We start from the raw sequence: 25948 nt of genomic DNA on the forward strand, positions 1-25948 counted from the left end.
AAGTCTATGGGAGGAGCGCAAATACGCAAGAGGGAGCGTGAAACACTGCGCAAAACACGGGGAATACAACACATCTGGAGCTTTTAAAGCTAAATGGTTTTTTAATCCACGGAGGGGTGTGTCGTGTGACCTGGCCCTGCGTTCGCACAAAGTACAGAACTACACGCAAACACGAGCGCAAATATACTTAATTCACTATAATGCGCTGCGGCGAGTGTTTTTCTGCATATGGTCGTGTGAAGAAGCTCTAAGGCCGGGCTCACACGGCCAAAAGTGTAAAGCGCAGCGTGGAGCCGGCTGTGACCATGCATATGGCGGCAAAATCCTACTGCACATGACTGTGTACTCACGCACCCCGCCATGCGCAGCACACCTGTGTCTTTTTATACTCCCCTTAGTGATGATGCGTATACCCCCGCCCGTATGCATGTAATTGTATATACATACGCGTATATATGCTTGGCAATAGAGAATAATGGGCTCTAACTCACGTATTAATGGTGCTTGTGTATTACGCAGTTCCTTCTGATAAGCGTACAGCAATGTAAGTGATGTTGAGTTACCGCGTATCGCACAGCGTACAGATCCCATGTAATACGCTGTAAACATACGGACGTGTGACTAGCCCTGAGACAGGCTGTGAGGTAACAGCCATCGCAGGACCTTCGGCCACCAGCCATGGCTTCTTCATCTGCCCCAATAGGGCCACCAGCTGCTTCCCTACAGAATGGGGGCCGCTGCCGCAGTGTGTGAACGGCCGTGGGAAGGGGACTGCAGCCGTCTGTCGGGACATGTATTCTGTAGACGGCCCCTGTCGTGACATCCTCCAGGCTGGTGACAGAGCAGAGCCCTCCTCCTCGGCTGCCTCACTCTCCGCCTCAGTGCTACAGTCTCGGACGGAGGACATTACTCCGGTGATGGGAGCCGGGCTGCTGACAGGAGGATGCGGGAAACACGGTAAGCCGGGGGAGACGGGAGGATGAGCTGTGATATATCGTGCAGGGGCGTAGCTAGAGGCTCATGGGCCCGGGTGCAAAAGTTTAGCTTGGGGCCCCCTTCCAGACCCGTCCACCCACCACTCCTTTTCACAGCTACTCCTTGTATATCACTTTTAGCTACATTACTGTTTTTTTTAATGACCCATCAATGGATCATTAGTAATCAGGGGTTTTAGATTTTTAAAACATCCAGAACACAAGCCTCAAGGCACGCTTTGCTTCCTCAGGAAAGAAAAAAATAATTCTATATACACATACATAATACAGGCACACATACATTGGAGACAGCATGAGCTAACTTTTATCACATGTTAGGGCTCATGTCCACGACCAGGTTTTCACCACGTATTATGCACACGTGGTAATCCCAGCATGCTCTCTTTCTCTGCGTACCACGTAACGTGAGCCCTGTACACTTGTATGATACACTGCCCATACACATTACATTGTTTTCATACGCATTGTCACTCTAAACAGAGTGGGGAATTAAAAAAAGAATCCCCCTGTGCATGTGCAGTGCTACACAAGGCCATATGTGGTCCCTGCCGGCAGCGTGCATGGTTGGGAAATGTGTGAGATGCCGGTGGTCTCCCACAGTGTTGTAGGCTTACAGCTGTGGCATTGAGCCCTCAGTCACCAATACAGCGGCTCGGTTCTAGCATACCTCTAATAGTGAAGTCAGGTGCCGGCTCGCAGAACCCCCCTCACTCACCCCCACTCCCCATCACACAGAACCCCCCTCACTCACCCCCACTCCCCATCACACAGAACCCCCCTCACTCACCCCCACTCCCCATCACACAGAACCCCCCTCACTCACCCCCACTCCCCATCACACAGAACCCCCCTCACTCACCCCCACTCCCCATCACACAGAACCCCCCTCACTCACCCCCACTCCCCATCACACAGAACCCCCCTCACTCACCCCCACTCCCCATCACACAGAACCCCCCTCACTCACCCCCACTCCCCATCACACAGAACCCCCCTCACTCACCCCCACTCCCCATCACACAGAACAACCCTCACTCACCCCCACTCCCCATCACACAGAACAACCCTCACTCACCCCCACTCCCCATCACACAGAACAACCCTCACTCACCCCCACTCCCCATCACACAGAACAACCCTCACTCACCCCCACTCCCCATCACACAGAACAACCCTCACTCACCCCCACTCCCCATCACACAGAACAACCCTCACTCACCCCCACTCCCCATCACACAGAACCCCCCTCACTCACCCCCACTCCCCATCACACAGAACACCCCTCGTTTCCCCCACTCACCAGCACACACAGAACCCCCCTCACTCACCCCCACTCCCCATCACACAGAACAACCCTCACTCACCCCCACTCCCCATCACACAGAACCCCCCTCACTCACCCCCACTCCCCATCACACAGAACAACCCTCACTCACCCCCACTCCCCATCACACAGAACCCCCCTCACTCACCCCCACTCCCCATCACACAGAACCCCCCTCACTCACCCCCACTCCCCATCACACAGAACCCCCCTCACTCACCCCCACTCCCCATCACACAGAACCCCCCTCACTCACCCCCACTCCCCATCACACAGAACCCCCCTCACTCACCCCCACTCCCCATCACACAGAACCCCCCTCGCCCCCCCACTCCCCATCACACAGAACCCCCCTCGTTTCCCCCACTCACCATCACACACAGAACCCCCCTCACTCACCCCCATTCCCCATCACACAGAACCCCGCTCACTCACCCCCACTCCCCATCACACAGAACACCCCTCACTCACCCCCACTCCCCATCACACAGAACCCCCCTCACTCACCCCCCCCCTCCCCATCACACAGAACCCCCCTCACTCACCCCCACTCCCCATCACACAGAACCCCCCTCACTCACCCCCACTCCCCATCACACAGAACCCCCCTCACTCACCCCCTCCCCATCACACAGAACCCCCCTCACTCACCCCCACTCCCCATCACACAGAACACCCCTCGTTTCCCCCACTCACCATCACACACAGAACCCCCCTCACTCACCCCCACTCCCCATCACACAGAACCCCCCTCACTCACCCCCACTCCCCATCACACAGAACCCCCCTCACTCACCCCCCACTCCCCATCACACAGAACCCCCCTCACTCACCCCCACTCCCCATCACACAGAACCCCCCTCACTCACCCCCACTCCCCATCACACAGAACACCCCTCGTTTCCCCCACTCACCATCACACACAGAACACCCCTCACTCACCCCCCTCCCACCTCTTAATCAAACCGAGGACGTTCCCTCTCACTGACTGCACTTACTTTCACTATGGTCTCTGCGCAGGCAGCCCCTCTTGCACATCGGCGTTTCCTCCCAGGAACTCCGCTCAGACTCCTCCCCTCTGATGATCTCTGTGCTGGAGAACCAGATGGGGGAGGGGTCTGAGCGGAGGTCCTGGGAGGAGCGCCGATGTGCCCGGAGAGGCTTCCTGCCTGCGCAGAGACCATAGTGAAAGTAAGTGCAGTCAGTCAGTGTCGCCTGACTGACTGCAAAGTAAGCCCCGTGGGCCCCCTGGGGCTCAGGGGCCGGGTCGCAACCGCACCCCCAGCACCCCCTATATGTACGCCAGTGATATCGTGTATATCCCGACAGACAGACAGACTGCTGTGTGTATATACTGTATGTGTGCATGGGGGTCGGGAGGACATGTCAGCTGTACGGCACGGGGGTAACAAGTTGGTCTAGTCAGCATGCAGCCCGGACTAGTTGTTGTACTTGGTTACCAAGGAGCAGGACTGTCAGCCACAACACAAGGCTGCCTGAGGAGAGGAGGCTGCGGAGGGAAGCCCTGCACGAGGGGGTGTGAGGGCTGTCAGAGAGGGGAGGGGAATATGAGGGCTGGAATGGAGGTGAGAGGGGTATGAGGGCTGGCATGGAGGTGAGGGGGGTGTGAGGGATGGCATGGAGGTGAGGGTGTATGAGGGCTGGCATGGAGGTGAGGGGGGTATGAGGGCTCGCATGGAGGTGAGAGGAGTATGAGGGCTGGCATGGAGGTGAGGGGGTAGGAGGGCTGGCGTGGAGTTCAGGTGTGTGTGAGGACTGGCATGGAGATGAGAGGGGTATGAAGGTTGGCATGGAGGTGAGGGGGCTATGAGGGCTGGCATGGACGTGAGGGGGATATGAGGGCTGGCATGGAGGTGAGGGGGGTATGAGGGCTGCCGTGGAGGTGAGGGGGATATGAGGGCTGGCATGGAGGTGAGGGGGGTGTGAGGGATGGCATGGAGGTGAGGGGGTAGGAGGGCTGGCATGGAAGTGAGGGGGGTATGAGGGCTCGCATGGAGGTGAGAGGAGTATGAGGGCTGGCATGGAGGTGAGGGGGTAGGAGGGCTGGCATAGAGGTGAGGGGGTAGGAGGGCTGGCATGGAGTTCAGGTGTCTGTGAGGACTGGCATGGAGATGAGAGGGGGTATGAAGGCTGGCATGGAGGTGAGGGGGCTATGAGGGCTGGCATGGACGTGAGGGCGATATGAGGGCTGGCATGGAGGTGAGGGGGTGTGAGGGCTGGCATGGAGCTGAGCGGGTATGATGACTAGCATGGAATTAGATCAACAGTTTAGGGACATGAAGTAATCCTGCCGTATTCCGCCCCTCAGGGTCCTGTAATGTAAGGCTGGGTTCTCACATGCCGGATTCCCGGCGAAAAACTCGCGGTTTGGCTGCAGCGAAAAAACGTGAGATTTCCTCCGGGAAAAGCGCTGCTTCAAAACCCGCGGCACTGTGCCGCAGGTTTTGAAGCGGCCTGGCCAGCGAATCCGCGCCGCAGCACCGGCTTTTGCCGGCTTTGCCGCGACGGATTCGCTGTCCCGTGTGGACAACAATTCTGAGAAATCCGCCCTGTGCGAACCCAGCCTAAGAAAGCCGTTGCGCTGTCCGTGTTTTAATGTCATACGACCCCTTTATGTATGCTGAGTATATGGCCGGGCTCACACAGTGACATTCATACTCGCTGCGCCTGCCAATCCCCACGCACACGTAATACACGTCCAGATAGAACATGCTGTGGATTTATTCTCTGCACCAGTAATACACGTGTGAAAACCCGCAGATGTGAGCGATCCAATACAAGTCAATGGGCTAACGACATCACGAGCTGCATATAGGAGAAGTGCGCATGCACAATAATAATACACCCGTGTGACACCTGTATGACTTGAAACGCGATAGCGAAGCCCAAGCACTTTTACAACACTGTGGCTATGAATGTTTTGGGGTGAAAGTGAAGAATTCCTATCCTATCCTCTGCCAGGAAGTTAAGTTGACTAAAATACTTCTTTGGTAATTTTTAGAGACATGTTTTCACAATTAATGCTAATCTGACCACTCCATAGTGTTTTTACGTCCTGCCTAAGTGAGCTGTAATTCCCGGGGACGTAAAAACATGCTTCCTCTGGGGATTAAAGCCCTGCAGGCTCTGGACATCGCAGTTCCTGGCTGCCAGCTCCCGGAGGTAACCGACAACCTGGAGCTGTCATGGGGGGGCCGCAAGAAGCCCCCTTCCCACAGTTACACGATCGCCAGTATCGCCCGAATAACCCATGATCATAGTATGAGTAGTCAAAAGCACAGAGCTGTCACCGGAAGCTGCTGTATGTGGTTCCCGGTCACTTCATTGCTGTTATCCAATGGATAACAGCGACCATGTAAAAGTTTAAAAAAGGTGTAAAAGAAAACCTCTCCCGTCATGGATTATGTCTGTGAGGGGAGATGAGATTACGATCGGCCCTCGGATTTATATGTGGACCTTACCCTGGCTGTTGCGGACGTGCCTGTCGCCAAAATAGCGGGCGCATGCACAAAAGCCGGGATAATATAAAATCCCCCCGCTCTTGGCTACGAAACGTTGCCGAGAGTCTGGAGATGCCACAGGGGGCCGTGGTCCTTGGTCACATGGTCGCTGCTATCCAATGGATAACGGCGATCACGTAAAAGATTTTTAAAAAGTTTCACCTCCCGTCACGGATCTATACTTGTGACTCGGCTTTTTAAGAGATAAAAAGGTTATGGCGGTGAGAAGACGGCAACAGAAAATACTATATTATTAAAGAAGACATTTTATTATTAAAATTAGTAAAGAAAAAAAAACGTATATATATCTGCGGGCTGTACCGAAAGTGCAGAAGTGGTCATAAATTCTTTATTAATTGATGTAGATTGTTCAACTTGCACATGTAGTTGGAGGGACTCTTCCTCTATACGGGGGCTTCAGAATCTTGATCTTCCTTGCAGGTCAGTAATGGATTCCAAACAGAAACAACGTGCTGTCATAGAGTTCTTGATGAAGGAGGGATGAAGGCTGTCCGACATCCACAAAAGGCTGCAGAATGACACCATTGACAAGAGGAATGTTCACAGGTGGATGAAGAGGTTTACAGAAGGTGAAACCAGCACTGAAGACAAACCACACAGTGGAAGACCATCAGCTGCGACCACTGACACAAATCGTCAGCGAGTGGATGAGTTGATTCACGGCTGGACTAATGGGTTGAGGCCAAACAGTGACCTCCAGGACTGCCAAGTCTGGTAATATTCCCAACTAGTAATAACACGATTATGTGTTACAAGTACAAGTAAATCAATAATTCATCTGTGCACCAAAATGGATCTATTAGCCCCTTCTCCTATAAACAGTATATAAACAGATTAAAATGGAATGTGTAGGCCCTGTAAGAATGGTAGAGGGTGATGGGGAGAAAGCAAATCTGTTAAAAGGTTTATTCCCCAGTGCATTCACACAAGTTAATAAAATGTTAGATGAAATGCAGAGTGATTTTTCTTGGACATAGAGTGACCAAAAAGGCGCAATTGTGGCATTGTGTAATTTCTTTTTTCTGACCGCGTCCACCCTGCAGGATAGATAATGCATTATTTTTTAGATCAGACTTTTACATTAGCGGCGGTACCAAATATATTTGGGGGGTTTTTTTGCTTGTATTTTTTAATTATAAATACAAGAAAAGTTGTTTTTTTTTTAACTTTTAGTATGTTTTTTACAATACATTTTTTTTTGTCCCCTTAGGGTACTTGAACTTGAGGTTGTTTAATCGACTTTAACATTTGATGGAATACTTATTGCTGTATATGGTATTTTTATCAGCATTCTATTATGACAGGCCACAGGGAGCCCTGAGGGCTTCAAAAGGCCTTGGGCTGCCATGACAAGCGAACAGCACCTCGCAATCTCATCACGAGGGCGCCGTTCGGGACTCTCAATCTCCGATTGGATATTTATAGGGTTAACCATCGGTGTTAGCGCTCACGCTGATCATGGCAGTTGTGGTGAATTATCAGCTGTCAAAAATAGTCGGTATTCACCATCTCTGGAGTAAAATTGGCTCCCAGTCCCGCTCCACACAAACCTTCCCCAGGAGGGCGTATATATACGCCCTTTATGGTGAAGGTGTTCAATTTTAAAACATCTGTCTTCGGTAGACCATCCCTTTTTTTTTAATAGAAATCAATAGTGATCAGCCCTGATCCGGCTGCTCTGATGCCCGGTAATGTCATGTATTTATGGGTTGTGCTGCCAATGCAGAAATTGGTCTTATAGAGCGACACACATACAGAAGGATCCGGAGCCGGGAGCCACCTTCTATGGCATCCACAGGGATTATAGTCAGGGGTTTATGTTTGGTCAATTTCACTTTTGCAGTCTCTTAAAGGGATTGTCCAAGAGTTTAAGAAATAAAGCTAACAGTAAAATGTTATAAAAATAGCAATCATTACACTTCCGTTAAATCACCCAGCACTCTGGTGCCGATGCTCCTGGGGTCCCAGCCATTCTTTATTCTCCTGGTGCAGTGATGCACTATACTTCTGGTTAACAACCTCAGCCAATCCGAGGCCTCAGTAGACATGTGCCATACATGCTAGCATGACTGCCGAGGCCAGTGATTGGTTGTAGTGGTCACATGGCTGTGGTAGTCACATCGACAAGCCAATTGCTCTACTATCTTTGGCTGTCATGAATGGAGAGGTAGTGCACACGCATGACCACCAGTCCGAACATTCATGGACATGTGAAAGTTCCTAATTTCTTGATCGTTGGGATCCATGCAGTCAGACCCTTGCCAATCAGATGCTTATTCTTTATCCCTAGGACATTCCCTTTAATCATATCTTAGAAGTTACCCATATGTTCCTGCACAGAGGTCTTTAATGTCTTTTACACCCCTTACATGCCCTAACACAGCAGAAGACCGGGATATTGGCGTGTAGAATGACTTTTCCCGGCGCGGATCATACAGCAGCTATATGGACAGTCCCTCTACGGGGATCACTGCTCTCACACCCTCGGTGTATATATATTTGCAGTATTTAATCATCTTAGAGGGCATTAGGCTTGAAATGATTAAACCCATTATACAGCACTTACCTGTTTAGAACGTTTATAGTGTTCTTGCTGATGGTTTTGTTGCCTTTCGTACAAGTCCGGGATTAGAGTATATTAGAAGCATCTTGGATAGTACTAGGTAGCAGTTACGTCTTCGATATATAAAGTACTGGCGCATCGCTCACACGGATGACTATATTTACGGATATTTCACTCTATACAGCGCGGTTGCAGGAAATGCGCTTTCAACAGTAACTGTCTGCTTGGCACAAATAATACTGCATATCCTGGCCTGCCAATCTTTGTCAGAATTGCTAATGAGATTACAGGTTTTAGCATTGCAAGAAAGCATGCAAGTCTCTTCTAAATCCTACCTCTGTGTCTTTTCAGGCAGCTTAAGGACAGGACCCATGAGAAGAGATTGAAAGCGGCAGCGCAGTCGTGAGTGGTCTGCTGTTGTTTTGGTGCCAGTGACTCAAGCATCAGCCGCCTAGTGGGAATAGGAGGTAGAGCATGCTTCAGGAGAGCCGTGCAAGATATTGTGTGACATCTTAAGAGCTAAACTTGGAGTCAACATTCCTATAGCTAAGGATACCCTGAAGAGTCAACATGGCCACCTCACGGCTCGCGAACAGAAGCACCAGGGACATCGCAAATGTGATGCAAAGGTTGCAAGGTAAGTGACCGTCAAATAAACTGACCTTTAGCGCATTATCACTTTAGAATACGCCTCTGCTCTGACAATCGTAGCTGGAGCCGTCCAGGTGTCATGGAAGCCAGAGGCCTTTTTTTCATGCACCCACAGAAAATAGTGGGCATTCTTGAACAAAATCACTCAAAATAGAACCTGCTGCAATATTTTTAATCTTTACCATTGGTACGAGCAAAAAAAATTCACAGGAGCGTATATCGGCCGCCGTTTTCACGGCCGGCGATATACACTACCATTTGAGCTTTCTTCTTCTTTTCCTCCCTCTCAACAGCTCTCTACATCTCTACTCCCTTCTGACTGTTTGCAATGGGAGGGGTGAGACGGAGGTGGAGCTAAGCTGCTGCCCCCTCCCCACCTGTTCTCCACAGCCATTGCAAACAGCCGGAGGAGAGGAGAGGCAGTGAGTCGGGGAGGGGGAGGGAAAGTGGAAGACAGCTCAGATGGTAGCATATATCCGCCGGTCGTGAAAACGACGTCATGGCTATCATAGATAGTAAACAAAAATTATTTTAAAAATTGGTAAAAAAAGACAAAACAATACAATAAAATTATACACGTAAAAAAGAAAATGACCCAAAGCCAACACCAACCCAAACCGTCATCGTATGCATCCTGTAATCCGAAGCTATACAAAAAATATATATCTAAACATCCAAAGCAAAATGAGGAACCCCTTCCTGTACTTTATTTTAGCGTAAATAAACTAAGAAAAAAACAGGTATAAATTTCAAAAAATCTTTTGAAAAAAAATAGAAAAAAAAAGTCATTGAAAAAAGATATAAAAATAGCCCCATATGTCAGGGGAAAAATTATGTTGGTAGCTGAAGGAAAAACAATAGGGCAGTAAAACCAGCACATGGGTAAATTCTTTAAAAAGTGTCCAGTCCCTAAGGTGCATAACAGCCTGTTCCTTAAAGGGTTTTACTAATTAAAACCCGATAATAGCACATTTTATTTTTGTAATCTGTTTTTATTTTCCGATTTGTAGATTTTTCTTCAATTCTATTATCAGTACATGACTATGGGGCCGCCCATTCTGCATTCAACCGCATTTAGAGATACGCTTTACAGCAGCCTCATGGATCATTTACACAACGGACAGGAAGGGACTCATTGCTTCTATGGGAGACTGTTCTAGACATGTGCTTTGACATGTTCAATGGTAATTTCGCAGGGAGGGGGAAGAGGTGAGCTGTGACCATTACCTATTTTAAATGGTACACCCTGTTTTATCTACATGTATTGTAGGTGTTACCTTTCATTGCAATCCTGCCTGTGATAATAGTGACTGCTGAAAAGTTTTCCGTACAGAACAGGAAAAGTTGGGTTGATGATCAGTATGAAAATATAGGATTTTAGGGATTTTTTTTTTTAAATACAATTAGTGACCAATTCTTTTCTTTTTTAAAGGTCACCAAAAAATCTTATGATTCTTACAATTCTAAACATTCTCATTAATCATTGTGTCCCCTGTATCAGCCTCAGCAGTAATAGTATTACTATTGAGGCCTTTGTGCGGGTCACTGTTATTACTGAGGCCACTGTGGGGAGTCACTATTATCACTGAGACCAATACAGGGGACAGTATTACTACTGAGGGTCACTGTTATTACTAAGCGCGACAGTAGAGGGGACAGTATTACTACTCAGGCCTCTGTGGGGGTCACTATTACTACTGATGTCAATATAGAGGACAGTATTACTGCTGCGGCCAATATATATATATATATATATATATATATATATATATATATATATATATATATATATATAACATTATTGCTACTGAAGCCACTGTGGGTGTCACTATTATTACTGGGGCTGATATAAGGGACACTATTACTACTGAGGCTGATGTAGTGGACACTTTTACTACTGACGCCACTATGAGGGTCACTATTACCACTGAGGCCAACACAGGGGACAGTATTACTACTCAGGCCTCTGTGGGGGTCACTATTACTACTGATGTCAATACAGAGGACAGTATTACTAATGAGGCCACTGTGGAGGCTACTGTTACTGCTGGGGCCAATAAAGGTGACATTATTGCTACTGAAGCCACTGTGGAGGTCACTATTACTCCTGGGGCTGATATAGGGGACACTATTACTACTGGAACTGATATAGGGGACACTATTACTACTGAGGCCACTGTGGGGGACACTATTACTACTGAGGCCACTGTGGGGGACAAGATTACTACTGAGGCCATTATGGGGGACAATATTACTACTGAGGCCATTGTGGGGGACACTATCACTACTGGGGCTGATATAGGGCAAGCACTATTACTATTGATGCCACTCTGCAGGATACCTTAAGCTGACTTAGGTTATGTTTATACTTGGCGGAAATGCTGTGGAATGTGGCAAATTATGCAGCATTTCTGCTTCCAGGTGCGGTCGTTTAAAGCTCTTTTTTTTCTTCAGCGCCGTAGAAATATGGCGCTGCATTAGAAGTCTGTCGCAGGTCTCTTCTGCCAGAGGGAGCAGGTGCTCAGCTGTCAGATAATGGCTGAGCACTTGTTCTAACAGTGGGGACTGAAGATACCTTTTGTTACACGCTATTTAACTCTTTGCACGTTGCAGTGTAACGGCGGAATATAAGAGGCAGATAAAGGAAGGGGGCTCCCTCTGTCACCTATTGGACCCTCGTAATGTGATTACGAGGTCTCAATGGGTTGCTATGGAACCCTGAAGCTTGGATGTAGCCTCCGGGTCTGTGGCCGAGGAGGCTCAGCCTCTACTAACCTCATAGGCTTTCTAATGCACTACTATACAGAAGTGCAGGAATTACATACATTGACACCGATATGTGTCTGTCATGTTGTGCTACTGGGACCTGTAGTGCTACGGGTTTCCAGCAGCACATTTCCACAGGTGTGGGATGATTGAGCTGGCTGGTTGTGTATTGCTCCAGCTAGCCAACCTCCACCGGTCTGTTGCACATATATACCAGCCCCTCTTACTAGAGGGTTCTAGTCATTTGTCATTTATATCATTCCCTCTCAGAACTGTGGAGCTTGGCATCATGCATGTTCTGCTTTGGTGTTATTGCACACATGAGGTTCTGGGTAGGATTCCCTTGTCTCTTCGTTGGTGTGAACAGTGACATGTTCAAGGTCTGTATGTAGGTGTTTACACATTAGGTGTGAATTGTCCAGTTCAGTGTGTGTTACTGCCTGTCGCCATCTAGAGGACGTGGGCTTGTGGGCTTACATATTCTGGCCAAAATACAATCCCTTGTGTGTACTAACTTGTTAGATATTTCCATCTGTCTGGGTGTTGTAGTAGATTGGTGAGTATTTTGGCACTTATCGTTCAGTGTACGTGCATGCACCGACATTTATGAATTACTGCATATTTACTGTGAATAGAGGCAGATGGGCCGGAAAGATCCCCAGCCGCCTCCACCTCCATTCACTGAGCGATGATCAGGCCTCATGCAGACCGCTGGGTCGGATTCCGCTGCGAGAATTCTCACAGTGGGATGCGAGCCGTGCTCCTGCAGTGACCCCCGCGTCTTACCTCCTCCAGCGTCTACTCCGCTCTGCTGTGTGCCGTCTTCCGCCCAGCCGGCACATGTGCAGAGCAGAGGCGGCGCGCCAGAGGTGACACGATTTGTTTACCGCGCGGGTTTTCACTCGGTCAAATCGCGGCAGTCTGCATAGAATTGCATTATCTAATGCAATCCTATGGCAGCGTGCACGAGCGGAAATTCTGTGGGAAATCCCGCTGAAGAATTTCCGCCTGTGTGCATTTACCCTAAAAGCGCAGAAATGATCATCACTGTGTAAAAGGACCCTAACTCCAATCACCAAGGCCTTTTCAACAGTTCTTCCTAAAAACTCCAAAGCAGAGAAAAAGCCCTTTAAACTCCCTGGTTCTCTTGGGGCTCATTCACATGACAAGATTACAGCTTCTTGGAGAATGTTTCCATGTATACCGTTCCCGACAGACGTGCACAATAGTGTACAGGGGCTATAAACCTTTGTACTAAGGAATTTATAGCCATATTGCCAAATAGGTCCATAACCGGGCTCTGCTGTGCACATAATGGGGTTTGAATTACGGAATCTGCAGTCGCCTCCTGCACGGACAATCCACAGCATTCTGCACCAATTCAAGCCAATAGAACATTCGCATGTCCGCTCACATTGTCCGCTCCCGTGTCCTTGCTAGGCGGTGATGCGGGGAAAGCAGAGGTATAAAAAACTGTAGTGCACGTGTCTGATGTCGACACGCACGAACTATCCGCAGTACAAAATAGAAGATGAAGAGACAGGTACACGGTGTCACCGGCCGGGCACAGGGCAGGTCATGGTGCAGGATCCACATCTGCAATCAGACCCGGTCGTGTGCAGCCGGCCTAAAATAGATGGAACCAGAAATCTTGGTGACGCATAGGACTCCTGACTAGAGATGAGCGAACACGTTCGGCCCCGCCCCTTTTTCGCCCGAACACCGAACTTTGCGAACACTTCAGTGTTCGGGCGAAAAAAGTTCGGGGGCCGCCGTGGCAGCGCGGCGGGGAGTGGGGGGGAGAGGGAGAGAGAGAGGGCTCCCCCCTGTTCCCCGCTACTGCCGCCCGCGCCGCCGCGCATCTCCCCGCCCCCCGGCGGCACACGGACCTTTACGCGCGAACACTGCAGTGTTCGGCAAAGCCGGTGTCCGGGTGCGGATGTGTCCGTAACGGACATGTTCGCTCATCTCTACTCCTGACCACCGATATAATGACCCGAACTAAAAGTCCTTGGCAGTAAAGCACAATACCTTAATAGCGATGCTCTTTTTAATCATATTGTGTTGTCTTCTTCTCACACCATAATGCTGGGTTTCCTCAGGACGGCTTCACGGTTTTGCCGCAGCAAAAAACTGCCAGATTTTTGCGGGATAAGTGCAGCTTCAAAACCTACAGGACTTAGCCTCGGGTTTTGGAGCGGCTTAGCCACATGCTTTTCCATTGCGTCCAGCTCTCCCATAGAGAGGATCAAGGCCGCAGCGAAAAAAAGAATTGATATGCTGCATCCAAGGAAACGGCGCCGTAGCGCCAGCTAATGCTGGTTTTGCCGCAACAGATTGTCCGCCCCGTGTGGATGAGATTTTTGACAAGTCTCGTCCACATGCCTGGCTAATTTTGGTATTAGCGGCCACAGCGAAATTCTGCAGGGAAATTTCGCTGTAAATCCGCCCTGTGTGAACCCAGCCTAAGTGGTGTCCCTGTGGTACATGCACTCTTGATGATCCATCAATTCTCCTTAGAACTCAAAAAGACAGATGTGATCTGAGGGCTCAGGCAGACGGGTGTTTTTTGCTGAGAATGTTTTTGGCGTTTGCGATCCGCATCTATATAGAACCAATGCTTTTCAATGGTAGCGGTCACATGTCCGATATTTACATGTGCATAAAATTGACACGTACAAAAGAACATATGGGTGTCAATGGATGTGGTCACATGTTTTTTTTTTATGCGCGAATATACGCATGTAAAAAATGTCTGTCTGTCTGAGCCCTGAAGGTTGAAGGGGCATAACTACAGGCCCTTTTATGTGCAAAGGTAATCTTTCAAAGGACTGAAACATTGAAAGATTTAGCAATCTATTTGTATAAAGTGTTAATGGACATTAACACTTTATCAGCTTCATTTGCATGTAAAAGAACCTCTAGAAGTTGTTTGCAGAGACCAGTGTGTGTTTAAATACACTCCAAGCTGTGCAAACAGCTGCCTGCACATTCCATTATTCTCCTCCTGGCTAGTGTAAACATACCACAGGGAGAACATCCTGCAGTCTATTGAAGGATGAGTAAAATACGTTCAAACTGAGTATTTTTGCTCAGTCTTTCAGCGGCTGCATGATGAATTTTAAGTTTAGCTAAAATCCATCGATCAAATTAAAAGTACACAATGTCTGCGTTTACATGTAGCGATTATCGCTCATTTTTGTCTGAGAGAACATTAAATAAGGGCTAATGCCCATTGCCGAATTTCTGCCACGTTTTACGCGGCGGAAATCCGCGGCGTTACCCCGGAGCTATTCGGTTCTATTGAACCTAACAGCTAAATGTTCACGCTGCAGAATTCCGCAGCGTGCAACAAACGGTGGCATGCTCTATTTGCCATGGGAATATGCGTGGCCGGCTTCCATTGACATAGCTGTCATGCTATCCTTCGGAAGTATCGCGTAAAAACGCGTGCCTACCTGCATCATCTGGCACTGCCGGCGCATCATGCACTGTACTGCGTATGCGCACCGGCTCGAAGGACGGTAACAGCATGGCGGAACCGGAAGCTGAGTGTTAGGGTTTTCCGGGGCGCCGTGGTGGACTCCGTTGCAATATTCCACTAGCGGAGTCCGCCACGGCTGTGGGCATGAGGCCTAAGACATCCAATAGAAATAAAGACACTGACACAAAGGTTTATGGAGGGAGAAAGAACATTTTATTTCTAGCTGTAGGAAATGGTAGATTTTATTATGAGGTATTTTGAGGCTATTGATCGAGAGGAAGGCGAAAACCCTTTGATAGGAAGAAGCCAATTATCCTTGTATAAAGGGGAAAAATTCCTTCCTGACCCCAAATATGGCGATCAGAACAAGTCCCAGGATCAAAGCCGACATCTGACCTGACTTATTAGAATGTATTCTTGTTGTCAGAAATCTAAATAAATCTCTTACCATTTATTGTTTGTGGGGAATCTAAAGTGTATTGAACTAAACCTGTTTATAGACTGTGTTGGTCCAGAGGAAGGCGAAAACCCCCTTGAGGAAAGAGCCAATTATCCTGTTTTAAGGGGGAAAAATTCCTTCCTGACCCCAAATATGGCGACCAGAATAAATCTCAGGATCAAACGCCAGCCGCTCACCTCCTTGGTGTATGTGATGTCAGCTAAAGATTGTGTTTCTTTATGTTTATATTATGTTATTTATGTGGCTGATTCCTTATAAATAAGACCTAACCCTATTTAAGGCTGTGAGTTGATCCAGAGGAAGGCAAAAACCTCATTGAGGTATGAGCCAATTGTCCTCAAGTTGGAAAAATTCCTTCCTGACCCCAAATATGGCGATCAGAGCAAGTCCCAAGATCAAAGCCGACATCTACACCTATCTGTGTGTATATTTGTGTCTATGTATGTGTTAGTGTCTACACTAGTGTCTAACCTTCATGTATGTGGTGCGTGCTGCTTACCTGGCCTGTGCCGAGGTCTTACTAGTAACCAGGAGTTCAGGGATAATAGTCACTCGGGCTATTGTTCCTGAACTCGCCAGTTACCAATCAAGCACAGGCCGCTCCTGGGGGCGTAGAGGGTCTTCAGGAGAGGATGATGTTCGATGCCAGCCGAAGGATGCCAAGGTCGGGGTAGCATGATGGTAATACGCAGGATGCAGTTGGTGGAGAGAGGATGTTGTTGGTAAGCCGGGGTCTTCTACAGCAGCAGAGTCGTGTGTTCAGCAGACAGTTGTCGTGGGCCGAGCCTACAAGACATAAGAAGGAATTGTCAGTGTTACCAGTTGTGGATATAAACCAGTGAACTACTGTAACATGATGACTTGTATCAGGATCTGATTGGGATCTGATATAAAAAAGTTATTTTCTGCAACTGTGTCTTTACTATGAGGTATTGGGAGTTTTGTGATTGTGGAAGCCATAATAGAGGCCATATTGCTGGTCTTAATATATTTTCCCCAAAGTCCTTTGCTATGTTAGAGGAAATGGTTTATGTATTAAGCTTTCTACGGTATGTGAAGTTTTGCTACAGTGTATGGATATGATTGTAGGTGTCCTGTGTGTATAGGTGTACAGATATGTATGTGTGAGTGTGTATAGAGGATACTTACCAGATGGTCGTGGCTTCCTTCACAATCGGATTCTTCTCGTCATCCTAAGAAGAAGTAGAGACATGGTATTTACAGGAGCAATAATAATGTTATTATATGACCTCCTGAGCTGTCTGACACCAGAGGAACAATGATAATCAACACAGAGGTCTGCCTGAAGAACATCAACCCTAGAGGAGGAAGATCTTACCGGGTCCAGCTTGGTGAAGTGTACGAGAATCCGTCCACAGGGTGAAGGGGTGTACCACCCTCCGGCCACGGCAGGTCTCGATTCCTGGGAACTCTGCTGAAGGGTTTGAATGGCGGCTCTGCTCTTTTCATCTCCAGCTCCTCCCAATTCACGGTGTTGAAGAATCGGTGACCTCTGATATTCTTGTGGACACCCAGCCTCTTCTTTGGCTTCTTCCGCAGCAGTCTCTTCAGAAGATGCTTTACGTCAGCATCTAGCCAAGATGGGAATTTTGGCTTCTTTCTGGTGATGGACTTGATGATCTTTCTCCTGGAGGAGCCGTGGTAGAAGGGGGACTGTCCTGTCGCCATCCAGGATACGACAATCCCCAGGCCCCACCAGTCGACTGCTGCGTCGTAGTCCTTCTCACGAAGCACCTCTGGGGCCATGAATCTATAAGTGCCTGTCACTCCGCTGATCTTCTTAGACGGGACGACGCCGTCTTGGGCCAGCCCCAGGTCAATCAGGCGGATGTGTCCATCTCCGTCCAGCATGATGTTCGCCGGCTTTATGTCACTACAATGAAGAAAAGTAAAAAGGTTAATCTGTTGAGTGATGCAGTAATAATGTAGTAGAGAAATAATGTACCACAGCTTAACCAGTCCTAATTCAGGACTCTGGGAAAGCTGGGTACATTATCTTCACCAGGGAAACAGGGAGATGTGGGAAAGTTGTGCTTACCGATGGATGATGTAGCGTCGGTGCAGGAACTGGAGGCCGCATGCAATCTCCGCTGTGTAGAATCTGAGAAAAGAGTGTAGTATCAATGACATGAAATAAGTCCCCGACGTCATGTCACCATCATAGTGTCACCTGTACGCCCTCCACTCTTCTATATCTGTCATGTCGCCCTCAGTATCCCCCCGTCTCCTGATTAGTCATTTACTCACCTGACATGGTTGATGTCCAAACTGCCGCACATCCTGATCATCGCCGCCAGGCTTCCTCCGGACAGATACTCCGTGATGAAGTAGGCCCGGTCTGCAGACTGCTGTGCGGCATACAGATGGTAGATGAAGGGGCAGTCTTGGGCCTTCAGGAGTATCCGCCGCTCTCTCCTTATGACGTCTGCCTTGCTCTTTCCTCTGTCAACAACCTTGATGGCCATGAAGGTGTTCCTTCCAGGAAAAGATGCCAGGACCACCTTAAGAAAGCAGATAAGAAATTATCACTGACAGCGGCCAGAAGGGAAAATCATATATATTTATCACATGGTGGATTTATCACTAGGCGCTTTCACATGGCCAAGAAGATTGTGCAAATTAGAACCCCGTTCTTTTGAATGGAGTCATATACATGAGCGTTTTTCTCTTTTTGTCCCGCACCGCATCTTGGTGCAAGGAAAAAAAATTGCAGCATGTTTTCTTTGCATGTTCCTCAAAATCCATTGTCTATTGTTTTCAATGGGACAGGAAAACAGATTGTATGGCGTGTGATGCGAGGTTTCCCATTGACTGTTTCTGATAGCCGGCCTCCTGCTGTGACAGCCGGGGTGCAGAAGGACAGTGACCCCTGCTGTTAACTCCTTACATACCACGATCTATGTAGATCACGGCAAATTAAAGGATTCACAGAGGAAGGGCGCTTTCCTTGTGATGTCATTGGACCCTTGCGATGTAATCGCGGAGGGCCGATGGGTTGCGATGGGTGGCAGGATGCTAGATAGAGGCGTCTTGCTTTACTGTTGCCTATGATTGTTTTTACAATCGATAAGGTTGTAATAGTAATCATAGCTGCTATGGATCAGGTCCCCTTCAGGGACATAAACAGTGTCAAAAAGCAAAATTAAATAAGTACATTTTAAAAAGCCTTTTTTTGCTCATTTTCCCCTATTTGTATGAAAAAAAAAATTAAGAAACCCCCCACATGTGGTATCATTGTGTCTGTAATGAGCTGTGCTATAATTTGAGCAAACTATTAATTTTGCGCAGCAAAAACCGTAAAAAGAAGGGAGCAAAATACTGATATGTGGAGGAGCCGTCACTGCGCCATTCCCAGAAAATAACAGTCATATAACTTACCTCGCTGAAGCTTCCTCTGCCCAAGATCTGAAGGGCGGTGAAGCGCTTGATGTCAAATCCGCGGTCTGATGGTAGAAGGTCCTGGCTGGTGCCTGGTCTTGGCTCCTCATCCTCTCCACTCCTCCTCCTCTTTATAGCTGTGAGTCCGCTCACGCTCTCGTCTTCTCTTTTGCGCTTTTCGACGTCTCCTTTTTGTCCATTGGACTCCATTTTTCTCAGTCCTGTAATCTTCGATCCAACCGCTGCCGTCGTCAGTTGAAAGGAAATGGCAGTTGGCCGATTGGAGGTCAAAGGTCAGTGAAGCCGCCAGTACCAGGCTTGCCAGTACTTTGCCTGCCAGTACCCTGCTCTGCCATATACACTGTGATGTGGCCACCATGAGTGATGGTCTAGTGCCCAGGGAAATGGAGAAAATCATAGCTGGTTCTTCCAGTGCCACATTATTAGTAGATGGGCAGGGATGGCACTTGATGTCTGGGTTGGCAGTGGTGCCCATAGTTCATCAGAAACTTTTGGAGTTTTATAAAACTTACGGTTGATTGGAAATTGAAATGAACCCGGCGGAGGAAAAAACATAAATTGTACTAATGAGAGGAATAATAAAGTCTTGTGAGAGGTCATTTAATAAGTGTCCATCATCCAGATACATGATGTGTATCTCCATATGTTACAGCGGGCAGCGCCCTCGCCAGTGCAGATCTGGGTGTAGCGGGCGGAGATGCTTCTATGGAGGTCATAGATGGATTTATCCACAATGGGGATTAATGCTGAGGTGTCAAATGATAGAAAGGGGTCATACAGAAATGTTAGGAGGATGTTATAAATCTACGGTTGCTGTGTGAGTTATTGTTGGGGGTTGCAAATTGGCGCAGTAATACGGTATTATAGGACTTTTTATTTACACTGAGACAATAAAGACTATTTTATTAGACAAGCTTGTGAGTGCAATCTAAAGTCTGGGAGAATAAGAGGTTGTGTGCAAGATATAGTCAGGTTTAGGGCAACGACAGACGAGCGTGTAACGTAACACGCTCACTCCTGCACATTTTTTGCGCAGTGAACGAGTGTATTTAACATTCACGCCTGTGCAAATATGGAGTGTATGTCCGCAGGCTCCATTCGTTCACACAAGCAGTGGAATCACCGCACCCTGATTTAAAAGGCTAATTTGCCTAACGTGGATGATTGCAGATCTGCACTGCACTTAGTGCATACCCGCGTAGGCAGATGTGCGCGCTTGCCCACCTCACGTGGGACTCTATGGTGCACAAACACGCACAAGATAGGGCAAATACAGCCGCAATGAGCCCGTTTGCAATCAATGGGTTCTATTCTCTACATATCGCACTCATCTGTTTAAGCCCTTATATAAGCTGACCAGACGTCCCAATTTAGGCAGGACAGTCCCACTTTGGGACCCTGTGTCCTGCCTTTCCTAGGGTCCAAGCTCCCTGGCTTGTAATCAGTCAGTGGCGCTGCGGACGGCAGTGTGTGCATCCAGGATCCTTCTCCCCTGACCGATCCTCATTTGTTCCACAGGAGGAGAGGAGAAGGGAGGAGGTGTTGCTTTGGGTGCACACACTTCTGCCTGCAGCAGCGCTGAGAAGAGAGAGCTCTGTAGACCAGGAGAAGGGTAAGTATATGGGGGGACACTATTACTACCAAGGCCTCTGTGGGGGTGGGGTCCCCATTACTAGTGAAGCCACTCTGGGGGATACTATTACTACTGACGCCACTCTGTATGTGGCAGCATACCTCAAGCTGACTTACTGTATGCTTACAGGTGGCAGAAGTGCTGCAGACTGTCCACGGTAGAAATTTCTGCTGCTAATTATGCAGCATTTTTGCAACCAAAAACAGTCAAAATCCGCACCCCTGGTGTCATTCTTCAGCCTAGCATACTGTATTACTAGGGGTTTGAACACATGCACATGATTTTGTTCCTTTAAGCGGCCGTGATAATCACGAGACAATTGATTTCAGCTCTTTTCTCGGGAGTGAATACTACGTCGCACCTATCTTCCCCCAATTATTTTCAGCCTTCTGCACAATGGCATGGAGTTTGAACGGGCCGAGAAGGGGGAAAAACCCTCCATTAATGCGCAACTATGCTCCGTACCGGCGATCGTAGTTGTGCATAAGCCCGTGTGATGTTGCCCTTGTATATTTATATAAAATGTGTGTGTTTAGAATATATATAATATATGTGTATTCATATAGAGTCTCATACTTACCCATCCAGCGTGGGGCCGCACAGAATTAGGACATGCTGCGATTTATCATAAGCCAGCATTAGGGCGCCTACCCACTGGCGATTTTTTTTTTTTTTTTTTTTTTCCTGCGATGCTAAATTGCGTTTTGCGTTTTTTCTGAAGAGCAATTAGCATAGAATGTGTTCTTGTCCATTTGTTGTTTTTTTTTCGTTGCGTTGCAATTTTTCACATAGGAACTGTCAGTTGCATATGTCTCCTTATTTTTCTCTTAAAGGGGTTGTCTCGTGAAATCAAGTGGGGTTCAGCACTTCTGTATGGCCATATTAATGCACTTTGTAATATACATCGTGCATTAATTATGAGCCATACAGAAGTTATTCACTTACCTGCTCCGTTGCTAGCGTCCCCGTTGCCATGGATCCGTCTAAATTCGCTGTCTTCTGGCGTTTTTAGACGCGCTTGCGCAGTCCGGTCTTCTCCCTGGTGAATGGGGCCGCTCGTGCCGGAGAGCTGGTCCTCGTAGCTCCGCCCCGTCATGTGTGCCGATTCCAGCCAAACAGAAGGCTGGAATCAGCAATGGACCGCACAGAGCCCACGATGCACCATGGGAGAAGACCCGCGGTGCATCGTGGGTGAAGATCCCGGCGGCCATCTTGGTAAAGGAAGAAAGAAGTCGCCGCGAGCGCGGGGATTCGGGTAAGTAATAAACTTTTTTTTTTTTTAAACCCATCCCTTGGGTTTGTCTCGCGCCGAACGGGGGGCCTATTGAATTAAAAAAAAACCCGTTTCGGCGTGAGACAACCCCCTTAATGCACCCATGATTGTCAATGGAAATTAACGAAAAACGCCGCGAAAAACGCTGCGTTTTTCACGCACGAAAATCAGCAACGCCAGTGGGTAGGCGCCCTTAGAGTGCATAAACTAACGCAATCCTATGATAGCGTGCCAATCCCGCTGCAGAATTTCCGTCCGTGGGCATTGTGCCTAAGCCGTAGCATTGGCCCCATAATGCCACAATGCCCAATATCCTATCGTAATTCTAATCTTTCTTTTTCAGATGAGCAAGAAGCCGTTCAAGAGAACATTTACCAAGTGGATGAATTCCCATTTGGCCAAGGTAGCTGGTCATGTAGTTACATTGTGTAAGAGGACATTCCACATGCTTTAGGGCTCAGTCACACCAGCAAAGTTTTCCTGCATGTATAGGCGCGTTTCCGAAACGAATCTATTAGAACCAATGCTTTCTAATGAAAGCGGTCACATGTCCGTTTTTTAGAATTCTTTAAAATGCGCACCTACAAAAGATAGGACGCGAGTGAAAATACACCCGGTCACGTGATTATTTTCTACATGCCATGTGCTTTTATTTTTTTTACATGCGTGAAAAATTTGCTTGTCTGACTGCGCCCTTATAGTTGTTACAGTAATTAGAACTTCTCTCGTTAGTCTGGCCTCCTTCTACACTACTTTATCAGGATGTTGTAGGGGAAATGTATTAACTGATGTTTGCCGGGTTTCTGGTGTAAAAAGGTGACACATTTTGGCGCATGCCACATATTCAACCTTTTTCTGTTTTGTGGCTCGATCGCCATTTTGCAAAGGTGGTCAGATATTGAGTGTAAATTCTGCCATCTTTTGGTGCATCTTGTTTCTGCGGCGTACACAGTGCAGCAAAAATGACGTGAGAACTATATTCTATGGGTCAGTACGATTACTAACATAAAAAATTATTTTTATTTTTTGCTTTACCACTTTTTTTTCCAAAGATATTTTATTTTTTAAAATTATTTTCTTCCGCAATCTTCTGACAGCCATACCTTTTTTTTATTTTTCCATCGACATAGTTCTGTGGGGCCTCATTTATTTTTTAGCAATACCAAATAGATTTTTGTCTTTTTATGTAGATTTTTTTTATTATACATCTGGTAAAAGGTTTTTTTTTTTTAAACTTTTATTACCTTTTTATTATTTTAATATTTAATAAAATGTAAGTGATTTACACTTGTTTTTTACATGTGTAATACACAGTACTAAAAGCCCATTTACACTGCGCCATTCAGGCACACATGATAAAAGACGCAGCATGTCCTCTATTGATGCATGAGATACGCAGCGAGGACATCTTCGGATGGACGTGTTTTTTCAGGTTTTGTTTTTACTAGCGGGATTCTCGTGCGTTAATACTACCTATAGTCCGCCTGCTTTTTTTGACAGGAGCCGTGTGATCATCATCAGTCACTGTAATAGGAGGAACAAAAAAAGGTTTGGTACGGTGTTAGCCAGCAGAGCAAAATGTGATTGTTCCCAGCAAGAAAACCATGTAATCTTGGAGATATGATACCTTTTAATGGCTAACAAAAAGACATGATGTTCTAGCGAGCTTTCAAACCTACTCTGGCTTAATGAAATAGATGTGAAGAGGAATACATATATACACTCATACATATGAGAAGGTACAGATCTGGTGTGATTAATGTGCACTTTAAACAATATATACTGGGGGTGGGGTGGCGGGGGGCTAGTTACATAATGAATGAGAAATGAATTCACTGGAGTGGGCCTTTAATACTCTCTTTACGTTAAACATTCTTGCACGCACTAGCAGGGGGGCCCCTACCGTGAGGCAGCAGTTTGTAGGACCCCAGAAGGAGGAGGTTGCTGCCCTCTGGTGAAAAAAAAAACAATTGCCACCTGTTGGGTGGGCAGCAACCTGAGAAGCATTTTACTCACTTAGGCTAACTTCACAAAAAGGGCGAGCGCAATATGGGGCCATGAATCCCACCCCTATATCACACTCTCCGCTATGTCAAATCCCTGAGGATGTGAGGCGTTGTCACGTGAGAACAGCCTCGTATCACTTCAGGGATGCCGGAAACCTCCGCCGTGACGGACAGGAGTTTCTGACATTGATTTTAATGGGAGACCTCGCATCGCGTGCCCCTAGCATGTGGTGCAATGCTGCCGCCGGGACCATAAAATGACATAGGGTTTAGAATCAATTTCTGCGTATACAAATACGAATCTGCCCTCAGGGTCCCTTCTGACATTTATGGGGTTCCATCTTAATGATTTGTGAATAAGGAGTGAGACTCATCTGGAGAAAGAAGTATGAAAGGAGTGACATGTCCACTGTACCCACGTTTTTTTAAGGGTATCTGCTTTATCTATAGTGAGGTGAGTCTCTTGCAAACCCACAATCTGGGGATTAAATTGCTTAGTATAAGACAAAACTGCTTTACGCTTATTAGCGGTGCCCAGGCCTCACATGTTCCAACTAAGACATGACAGCGACATTGGGAGACATAATGACATATAGCACAGTCGGGTTTTCCAAGTAGGGGAGCATATTACCCATATTAGAAAGAAGGATATAAGCACAGACCTACTTGTAACTTAAAATAAACTGTAACAGCTTAAACAACTAAGAATTGACATCCCGCTTAACAATAATGTGTCGCAGGTGTCTAAAAAAAAAGAGTAAGCTACAATCTATTTTGAAAGTAGCAGTTGTTGTGAGTGGGGGACATTCCAATGGCCTATCGGGGATTGGTTTATGTGATAAAAAATTTTTTTCCCTTTAAGCATGGCTTCAGGCTATTGCCGCAGCGGTGGCTACCCGGGGACGAGCCCACAATCCGGGACAGCGTAAAGGCTAGGTGACATATCTCTTCATCCCAGCCATATACAGTATCAACCATAGGCCAATGGATCATGGGCCCAAATGTTCTTTGCAGAATTTACATTGCATAGATCAGAACTCGGGACTATGCAACGTCGGATGACGCAAGGTGCATACGGAGCCACTCCATGGCTTCAGTAGGGGAATGTAGAAAGATCACTTTATCATTTGCTGCAATCCGTAAACGGGACGGGTATGCCATAGAGTATGGAATGCCTCTATCCTTGAATCTCTTTTTTATTTCCACGAAGGTGGCTCTTTGTTTCTGCAGATCCGCCGAAAAATCAGGGAAAATAGATCTCACTGAGTTGTTATATTTAACCCCTTAGTGACGAAGCCTGTTTGCGCCTTAGTGGTGGAGCCAAATTTTGGAAATCTGACATGCGTCGTTCAACGTGGCATAACTCCGTAAAGGCTTTACATATCCCAGTGATTCTGACATTGTTTTTTCGCCACATGTTGTACTTCATTTAGATTGTAAAAATAGACCGATATAATTTGTGTATATTTATTAAAAGTACCAATATTGGAAAAATTTTGAAAAAATTGTCATTTTTTCACATTTACAACCGTAATATCTCAAATATGTCCAAACATACTGTACAAATTTTTGATAAGATATGTATTTCCATCTGTTTACTTTATTCTGAATGCACACTTGAAAAACTTTTGTGTTTTTTTTTACCATTTAGAGGACGTACACATTTAACATTACTTTTCAGCATTTTGAGGAGCACTTTGTTTTCCTGCACCAAGGCAAGTTTGCAAAGGCTCATAAGTGTCAGAATAATAGATACACCCACAAATGACCCCATTTTAAAAACTACACTCCTTAGTGTATTCACTGAGGGGGGTCATGAGTATTTTGACCC

At 47.1% G+C, this 25948-nt stretch overlaps 1 long non-coding RNA gene across 1 annotated transcript in view; it reads left to right on the forward strand.

Annotated features, from left to right (window-relative positions):
• Positions 1-3410: 3410 nt before the first annotated feature.
• The window catches only part of LOC136605434 (uncharacterized), a 35001-nt gene continuing 12463 nt past the window's right edge, over positions 3411-25948 (forward strand). The window contains exons 1-4 of the long non-coding RNA XR_010789980.1: positions 3411-3510; positions 6282-6575; positions 8776-9061; positions 22455-22514. This is a non-coding gene — a long non-coding RNA (uncharacterized lncRNA). The remainder of the gene's footprint in view (positions 3511-6281; positions 6576-8775; positions 9062-22454; positions 22515-25948) is intronic.

The sequence above is a fragment of the Eleutherodactylus coqui genome, unplaced genomic scaffold, assembly GCF_035609145.1.
Source record: "Eleutherodactylus coqui strain aEleCoq1 unplaced genomic scaffold, aEleCoq1.hap1 HAP1_SCAFFOLD_136, whole genome shotgun sequence".
NCBI lineage: Eukaryota > Metazoa > Chordata > Amphibia > Anura > Eleutherodactylidae > Eleutherodactylus > Eleutherodactylus coqui.